This window comes from Haemaphysalis longicornis, unplaced genomic scaffold (assembly GCF_048455015.1).
Source record: "Haemaphysalis longicornis isolate Haplotype H1 unplaced genomic scaffold, Haemaphysalis longicornis Haplotype H1 scaffold_8, whole genome shotgun sequence".
Taxonomy (NCBI): Eukaryota; Metazoa; Arthropoda; class Arachnida; order Ixodida; family Ixodidae; genus Haemaphysalis; species Haemaphysalis longicornis.
Genome location: NW_027526445.1, coordinates 75,156,577 through 75,166,155, shown reverse-complemented (window position 1 = coordinate 75,166,155; position 9,579 = coordinate 75,156,577). Strand labels below are relative to the sequence as shown.

The 9,579-nt window shown below is 46.3% G+C and overlaps 1 long non-coding RNA gene across 1 annotated transcript; it reads right to left on the bottom strand.

Moving 5' to 3' along the window:
* Positions 1-276: 276 nt before the first annotated feature.
* LOC144149082 (uncharacterized) lies at positions 277-5,137 on the bottom strand. The gene is made up of 3 exons (XR_013318174.1): positions 4,622-5,137; positions 3,836-4,105; positions 277-956 (listed from the first exon to the last, which is right to left on the bottom strand). It is a non-coding gene; the product is annotated as an uncharacterized LOC144149082 (long non-coding RNA).
* Positions 5,138-9,579: the final 4,442 nt, after the last annotated feature.

Here is a 9,579-nt window from a genome sequence, read left to right as displayed (position 1 = left end):
AAAAAGCTACGAATTAGTTGAAAAAACCTGACCACAACAAACTGTAATTGGTGACTAGATACAGTTTCAGAAATACACAGCGACATCATATAAAAATATATGGTTCCCATACAAAGATTGATCATAACAAAAATTCAGGACTACATTTATCAGACTGGCATCAATGTGCAAAGCAGCTTAATGAAAGAAGACGGTATTCCCTAAAAACATGTTAATATTGAGAGCTCATGTGCTTCCCTGCAAGTTGGGTGTGTAAACCCACTGACATTTTAACCCGCCTGAATCATCACTTTATAGACATTGAGGAATTTTACAAATTGGTTTATTGTAGCAAGCTGTCTAGCTTATTTCCCTATTTTTCTTGGCATTTCGTGTCTAATTCTAAATTTGGTGAATAGATAGCTTTTACTATGGTCATGCACTGGTGACAACGAATATTTGATTTTACTTTAAAAAAATTTCAGTTTAGTTTTATTTCTCACCAGCCAACGATCTGAAATATCAGAGGTGCTTAAAACGTATGTTGGCATTTCTGTCCTGCACTGTAGTACAACTAATCATGACTTTTACCATAATTTGTTCACAAATCGTAATATTTGGAAAGTATTCAGCCGAATGAAAATGTCATTTCAGAAGCATGCACAATCAACAAGGCCTCAATGACTCTCACGACGCGGTTCACTTGTTTCTGTCACAAATAACCCGAGTGCAGGCACATTCCACCGAAGACGAAGGTAACATGCCCTTTTGGGTGATGAATAGTTAAGAAGCCTTACGAGTAAATTAGCTGCTGAGAACATGAAATTGTGGCATTAAAACAAAAGATCCCTCTGCGGCATCTTTCACTTGGAAGAGCGCTTGACCACAAACTTTCAGAAGCTGGAAAATGTTCCATGAGCCGCTCCAGCCAGCAGAAACGATGCAGGACACAAGTTGGTAGGCGGACCGTTGGCATCCTGCGATTGTGAAGATATTTCTGTTTAGTAGATGCTCTTCTTTTTGTTCCACTGTTTATTTCACCTTTAACAAGCAGCTGAACTCCTTAACGTTTGCATAATAAAATGCTGCAATGTGGAACAGTTAGCAGGGTTACCTCAATTTTGCTTTTCTACGAATTAACACAATGTAAGTAATCTGCACACAACTACAATCAAAGTACAATTTTCACCTACTTCACTGCTAACATCAGCGTTTGACTGCTCAAGCACAAATACAGGTTAGACATGTGAGCAATCTGCTAAACTTATCCCCACAAACTGAACAATCAGGCATCAGAAATCGGCAAGGAAGGGGGTGCCACCTTTAAATGGCCCTTTTTTCGTTCAAAACATAAAAAACACCTGGAAGCTTGAAGCATGAGAGGGGGTCTTTCACGCTGACAATGTCAGAACATAGCTTGCTATTGGGCACGTGAATGATGTGCACAATGTGTTTCTTGAAAATTCGTGCAAAAGCTTGATTGCTGTGTAGGACGAGAATTGCAGCCCGTTTTGACACAGGCCTTGTAGACGCTTCTGCCTGCTAATGTCAATGCGGATTCCTGCTAGTCGCCCTCTTCGCTTCTTTCTGAATGTAATGCTTTAGGCAGCCACAAGGACTGCATCAAAACGTGCAGCAATTACCTACGTCCCACACATCGGTGAAACTCTCGCACACATTTTCAAGAAACGGAATGCATACATCGTGCATGTGCCCACTAGCAAGCTATGTTCTGACATTGTCAGCGTGAAAGACCCCCTCTCACGCTCCAAGCTTCCGGGTATTGTTTATTAGATTCCATGCGCTGAATGCAAATCAGTGTACATTGGCGAAACGGGCAATCTGCACAGAAGATTAATGCAGCACTGGAACGAAGTGAACAAGGGCCATGCAAAAACAAGTGCACTGGCAGAGCACCGTGAGAGGACGGGACACGTGGTCTACTGGAACAAGACAAAATTACTGACAACTGAGTGCAATCTATCTTCTCGATTACTGTTCGAGTCCCTCATCGTTCAGACGACGCCCAACATTATCAACATAATGGATGGCAATCTGCACCATATCTATGCAAACTCATTGCGCCGCGTAATGCCCAATATATAGCTTCGTTTTCCACGACACATGCTCACCATGAACAAGCAACAAACCGTTAAATGGCTTTTTTGACATGGTCAGTGACCTACGTTTCATCACTTCAATAATGCTTTTACCTGCCTACACGTCATTCCGTCAAACACTGGACTACACCACATGAGCCATTGCCGTTCTTAACCTGCACCAGAGTATATAACCTTTCACTACTGCTATGAGATAGACCCATAAACGCACTTCAATATGGCCTTTATATTTAGCTCTTGGAAACATTATGTATAATTTTACCTTTAAGTTGCACCTGCTACAGCAGCTGGTAATATACCAAAAACATGAAAAAAAAACGGTGGTTTAACACGCCAAAGCTACATTTGGGATATGGGGAGCACTGTAGGGGAAGGCTTCAGTTTAAATTTGACCACCTCGGTATTTTTGTGCGCATCGAAATCTCAAAACACGGGCGTCTTTCCATGTTGCCTCCATCTGAAAAGCGGCCACACCAACCGGTATCTAACCGACATTCGCCTCCACAGCACACCACCCTAGCCACTGCAGTGGGTTAAACATATGAAATAAAGCGAGTTTTGGAGTGCAAATGAAAATATTTATCACACGTCTTATTTTCCCAATCGATGTACCTTTTGAAATCCACCATGCAATCCCCCCTCCCCTACCGGCCTACCAAAACACCTTTGTCTCAAGAGGTAATCAGGCTGCTGTTAATGAAGTAAGTATTTACAATTCGAGACTTGCCACCGTTAAAGTCATGCACTTTGTTTTAGACATAAGTAAGCGACATTAGCCATTTGCAGCACCAGGAGTTAATTGTGTTAAGATCAGATTGAAAGCATTGACGGTAGTAGTTGAAAGAAATTGTGTGATAAATTACAACATCATCTGCAAATAGACCTACATGGGAGGATATGCAACATGGAAAATAGACCAAGCAACCTGCCTGGGGGGACAACAAAGTGGCACGAGCAAAAGAAGTATATAGTTATTAGAAGTAAACTGCATTTGAGAAGAATGAAAATCTTTCGCTCAAGTGAGGACATTTGGGTGAAGTTTGAGAAGTAGTCTGTGGTGTGCAATGCGATTGAATGCTTTAGAAAAATCGAGAAAAACTACCGCAGTTTGTAAGCCTGCGTCAATGGATCAATGTAGATCGTGAACAAATCCTGAAAGTTGTGTTTCTCAAGTAACCCTTGTGAAAACCGTGGTGATACTCGAATGTGATATTGTGATTTTATAAATAATTAGCGACCTGAGAGTGGATGAAATGTTTCCCGACCTTGCATATGGTGCTTGTTAGGGAAATTTAATGGTGAAGTACCGTCTCCTGATTTAAAGATTGGTGCTACCTCGACTATCTTCCAACCATTGAGAATAGTGCCTGTCATGAGAGAATGCGAAAAAAGCGCTGTCAGAATTCTACAGGCTGCGGGATGTACTTTTCGGTATAGTATGATTAATACCAGTATGATCTGAAGTAGACCAGTATGTATTGCAAGTTTAAAACCATATCGAAAGATCCTAAATGTTTGCTTGGCTTGATTACATACGAATACTTGCTTCAAAGTCAGTTCAATTTCTCTTCTTGCCATTTAGTCGTCGGCCCCAGATTCTCTTCAATATCTCTGCTAAGCAATGACACGCTCCATACGCACAGCGCTGCTTCATGAAAATGTTTCAAATAATCAGAGGCCACAGCACTGCTAACAGGTATACATCATGGCAGATTCCACAACATGCAATAACTAACCTGAAAGTACATAATCGGTGGGTGCACCGATATGGCAGCAGTGCCTGGACCGATGTGTCGAGCAAATGCGCTGACTTCTGAACGGGTGGTCCAAGCGGCCAGATGATGGATGAATGACCATTCCTAGCGGCAAAGCGTACGGAGCACCAATGAAAGGCCAGGCAGTACTTGGGTACAGCAGGTGCAGTGTCGGTTGGCCAAGGGAGGCCCTGGCAAAGCCTTTGAAACTGGACTGGAAGGCAGCTGACCCAGGACAGCCAGCAGCAGCACCTGCAGGTGCATAATCGGTGAGTGTGCTGACACTTGTTGAAATACAAGAAGAGATTTCACAACACCTACGAGTCGCCAGCCATGGAATCAAGTGTACGCTTTTTCACATGCACTTCCAGGGAACCTCCTGTTCATTTTATTTCTTGGTATACCGCGGGTATTCACGAGGGAGGACTAATCACAGCGTTGTGCCACTAACGCGAAATTGCGACTGCGATCTGCAACCACAAAGGCACTGTTTGAGAGACACATAAAAAAACGCCCCGGTGTTAAAGAGCCTTGCGTGATGTGAAATTATTAGCAGCCGTGTACCACAGCGCGAGCATCGTAGCCAAGGTCTAGCTTCAGCGTAAATTGATGCTGACTTCTGCGGAAACGGTGGACTGGGCGCCGAACAAGTATACTAACTCACGTAGGCTCTCAGAGCAAACGAGATGGGGGTCAAGCGAATTACTGACCCATAAACACCAGAACTCGTTCCAACCAAATACAGAATAATAAAAAATGCGTACTTACCCGAGCAAAAACGATGTTTCCAACGTACAATTCTCCTTCACTGTCGTCTTCATCTCGCGGACACACGAACACGCTTTGTTCTGATGCAATGTCATTTGACGCGCAGTATTTTATCCGGCGATGATCGTTCTTCCGGGGTCCCCATGTTCAACACACGCGTAGGTTGGAAGGGTAGACATCACCCATAAAGCTTCTATAACTATGATTTAAGCTTGAAGTAGATAAAACAGATTAAATCACGCCACCAACCACTCGGCACAAAACGCCATGAAAAAACACACAAAAAGTGAGAGATAGTTGCCAGACTTCAAATGCAGCACCTCTATGTTTGACGAAAATTGTGTTAGTACTGTAATGTTGGTAATTATCTTTCTGCTTTCAAAGTCTGAAATGTGTTTATAACTTAAATTTAAGGTTTTTAAACACAAAAAGTGAATACACATAAAGTAATTGACATATATACTGATATTCTAAAGAGGTTTTGACGTTTGTTTTGGTTTTGTTTTCACGGCGGGCTTCTCAAGAGAGAACGTGCGAGAAAACGAGCTACTTTGGGTTTAGGAAGAGGGCGGTAAATGTCGGCGTGATAGAAAGCAAGAAACAGGCGCTTACCCTGGTCGTAAAAAAATGAGCTAATGGAACCCTCACCTAAAAAAAAACACGTTCGACGAGGAATCGAACCATTGACCTACAAAACAGTAAACGGACGCGTTAACACTAAGCTATCTCGGCAGGCGGTGTTCGGCGGCGCCTAAAAGAACTCTATAATTACGTAAGTCGTCAACGAATATTGTCGCTTGTGTATAGTTTATGCTGCATTTTTGAAATTCTGGCTGTCCTAACGCTTGTTTCTCACGCACCGGTCTTGCAGACGAGGCCGCATTGCTAGCGCTGCAAGCGATTGAGCCAAAGCTCCATTATTTGACTCAAGTAAAGCTATCGCAGTCAACCCGGCCGTTTCTGCGCAAGCCACGGTAGCCACGAAATAAATGGAATGTGCCGTTAGAATTATGGCGTTGATAACGCTTGTTTGACCGGCACCGTCTTGCAGACAAGTAACGTCGCTCTAATACTACAAGCGATGTCACTGCATTTCAGGCGCATCAAACCCATCGTGTAAAACGACTGCTAACAGTGCGAAACCTCTGAGTTTGTAACAAGTGGGGATTATTAGAAAGCAACCGAAGCATGCGGTGGCGGCGACGTAATAGGTAGAGCAAGCAGGTAGGCAGAACAGCAGCCGCGGCAGCGACGAGCGAAAATGATTTTACACGACCGCCCCCGTCGGCATGCGCAAAAAAGGAAGATAGAACCCCTGCATACACGCCCTCGAAGAAAGCTGTACAGCCGATTCAGTTTGTTGTGGACGAAGAGCAACCGAGACTGCAGCCACAAACGATTGTGCTTGCCGTGGTATGAGCCAAAGCATATCTTCACATCGTTATGTTATCGTCCGTCTGACTGTTACTTATTGAAGGGAAAATTCAGAACACAAACGTTGACGTCTAGCGTCTATGCCAGACATAGACGCTGCTGTTTAGGCCCTAAAAACCACCTTCAGGGCGTCTGTCAGTTCTGTCTAATGGCGCGCTCGCGCCGCTGATTACGAACAAGGCGTCTGTTGGCGAGCCAGTAAACGCCATCACGGCTAAACTCCCTGTTGGAAGACTACGCTGTTGGGACGATAGAGTGCCGACAGAGCTTCTTATTGGCCCCACAAACGCCATCAAGGTTAAACTCCCTGTTGGAAGGCTAGGCTATTGGAACGATAGAGTGCCGACAGAACTTCGTATTAGCCCCACAGGCGTGCTGTGAGCCCAACAAGAAAGTCTTGTTTGACTTTTTCCCCGGGGCATAATAATACGGGAACAAATTCTTAGGTAAATTCGATTTCGTTGAGGACACGGATGCTTGCGTAAAAGTTTTATTTATAGGACTACAAGAGGCATTTTGTAGCCTTCCCTTCCCGTGCACCCAGACATCGAAACGAACCTTGTGATACACTCGAAGAAGTAGAGTAGTGCAGAGTGGAGTTTAAGCATTCAGCACGTTTTGTTCAATTTACGAACAGCAATTTTAGAGCATTTGCCCTGGTCTATGTGGAGAGTTCATATTTAAACCTCTCAACGGGAGGTGAAATAGTGCAATGTGCGGTTTAAACATTCAGCCTGTTTTTGTGCAATGTTGCATGCTTGCATTCACACACCGTTCTTTTAGGCACCCTAACGACAGGGTGCCGTGGTAACACCCCAATCGAGAAGAAATACTTTTTAGCACCCCTTTAACGGTCATAGCACCCTTTGAAACTGTTGATTACACCCCTGAATTTTGGCACCCTCGAAGTGGGGTGCCCGACCAATATTTGGGCGCTTGAAAGGTGCAAAAAGGGTGCAAAATGTTCAGTACACCCCTCTAACACCTTATAGGGTGTAAAAATGTAAAGATTTACAACCCTTAATTTGTGGCACCCTCATGATTGGGTGCCGGAGCAGTGTTTTGGTCCCTAAAAGGTGCAAAAAGGGTGCAAAATGTTGAGTGCACCCTTTTAGCACCTTAAAGGGTGTTAAAAAGTTTAGTGTGTGGCGCGCTCTCCACAAACACGCATCACCAGCGGGGTGTACTGTTCGGCCGAATGAAGCTGGCACACACACGCACGCACGCACGCACTCATACACGCAGGTCTGTGGTGTTGTACGCGAGAACGGAACGCGGGGGCGGAAACAACCACCGGAAACACACTTGTCCCCCTATGCAGGCGCGCACACACGTCACCTTCATCAAGGCGGCAGAAGCACAAGGATCGCCGCGGCGAACGGTCGACGCCTTCGCAAAGTTCACGCACAGCAGACGCCAAAAAAACGTTCGCACACACGTACATCACACTGCTTGGGCCGAGAACACGCAACAAAACAACAACATCCGCAGTCCCCCGCGCGTCTGGCCCGCGAAAATCGTCCTAACGGCCGAGAAGACGCAGAGAACGAACCGATGGGCAGTAACTCACTCACTCCACACACAAAATGAACACACACATAACAGACGAGACAACGAAAGCTACCGCCAACCCCTGCAAAACGCCGCTCCCGATCTCCCCTCCCTCGTCCACGAAAGGACGAGCCGGACCGCGGCGGCGACAAGAAACGAGGGGCCGAGGGAAAACGGAGTACAGATGCCCAAGCAAGCGGGCCATCACCCTCTCTAACCCAACGTTACTGCTCTAACCCGCCTCTCTCTGCCGCGGAGAAGCCCAAAACAAAATACAAACTAAACCACCCTCGGAATTTCCAAGAACCGAAAGAGGGGACAGAGAGGGCCTAGCAACCGCCAGGAGTTCCCCCTCCATGGCGAAGGCGAAAACCATTGCGCTTCTGTTTTTTTTTTTTCGTCTCCTCAACACTGTCAAAACTAAGTCTCTTTTACACTTCTCTATACAGGATGCTTGGGACTAGACAAATAAATGCACAATTCTTATCACAACCATACGAGCAATACCATGGAAATATGCAAGCATGTATACACAGCGCAAACGCTAACGAATACACAGCAAAGAATTCACTATAAGAAACATGCGTTCTCTCACTTACATAGCGGGCTGGAGAAAGGGTCAACTGGCTCACCAGGAATCGCCTCGGGAGGGTTGTTGACAGGCTGGTGTGCGCGTGCGGGGTCATCAATCGGCTATAACCGTCATCAGACCAGGCGACTACACAAAGGTGATGTCGGCAGAAACGGTACAATGTGTCCGCCCAAAACAGTCGGACATACCGAAGGTGCTCGGGCCACGCCACGGATAAGCCGGGCGCGGTATTGCGACGTGCTCTAGGAATAATCCAGGTGCACAATTTCCACACTATGCTGGCGGCACATGACTAAGGTCATCACAGGCCAGGTGTCTCCCAACAATGGAAAACCCAATTAAATAACTAAAAATACGTCCCACTTCACACCTGCCAGTGACACTGCGGCTGATCATTTACAAGGTCTTCGAGCCTACCAGACTGTATGGCCAAGGTGAGCCAAGACAATAACGCAATAATACGCATATCTGACTGTTCGGGACTTCCGCCTTTAACCGTTCATACTCATTAACGGTGGCGTGTATTACACCACGAGCCCCCACTCGGCCTGACAAGACACTCATCCCCGGGACCACCAGCAATACAAGCTGGTCCCTGTCCCCAGCGCCCGTTGTAAAGCAAGTCAACGTCACGGCGCTCCGCCTACCAAAGGCGGCCGAGAAACTGCTCGGAAAAAGAAATCGTTCCGCCAAAACCGTGGCTAGCTCTTCGGGGTGAATACCTACGATACATGGCATCCCACAGAGGGAACCGGTCGCATTAATCCCTATAGATACGAGATCAAGCACTAGCTTGAAAACTCTGAGTTGTGGAATGAGGCTACTCGAATTCAAGCATCTCCTTTAGCACCCGAGCGTTGGTTGCGTTAAAATTAACCTTAAAGTCGAACACAGCACAAAAGCCCCATGTTATCATGCTCGAAGCAAGGAAAACCTCGCGCTCTCGAGCTCCGCCGGCATCCACAAAACGAGGAGCCGGTCCGGCCGGCGGCCCGAATGCGGGCTCTCACCGGAACGTACACTGCACGCAACTAGCGTGCCTGGCGCGGCCAGCCGATTGCACAAGCAAAGCTCGCTGCAGTATGGCAGCAAATGAGCAATCAAATGCTGCCCCACGTTGGGCGCCAGAAATGTGGGCATGAAGGAATAGAATAGAACATTATAGAATAACGCACCGTCGTTATTCTCACTGCTCTCGCGCAGCACCGACCTGCCCTGCCGAGAGACTCTGCCCACAACGGGTTCGAGAGCGAGCCACGACCCTCGCCGCGAGTGTACGTTGTCAGTCACTTCACATGGAAGCGATACATTTCATAGTACAGGGGTTTATTACGCGGACAACCACGATACAAACACTACACTGTACTAAGCACCGAGCCCC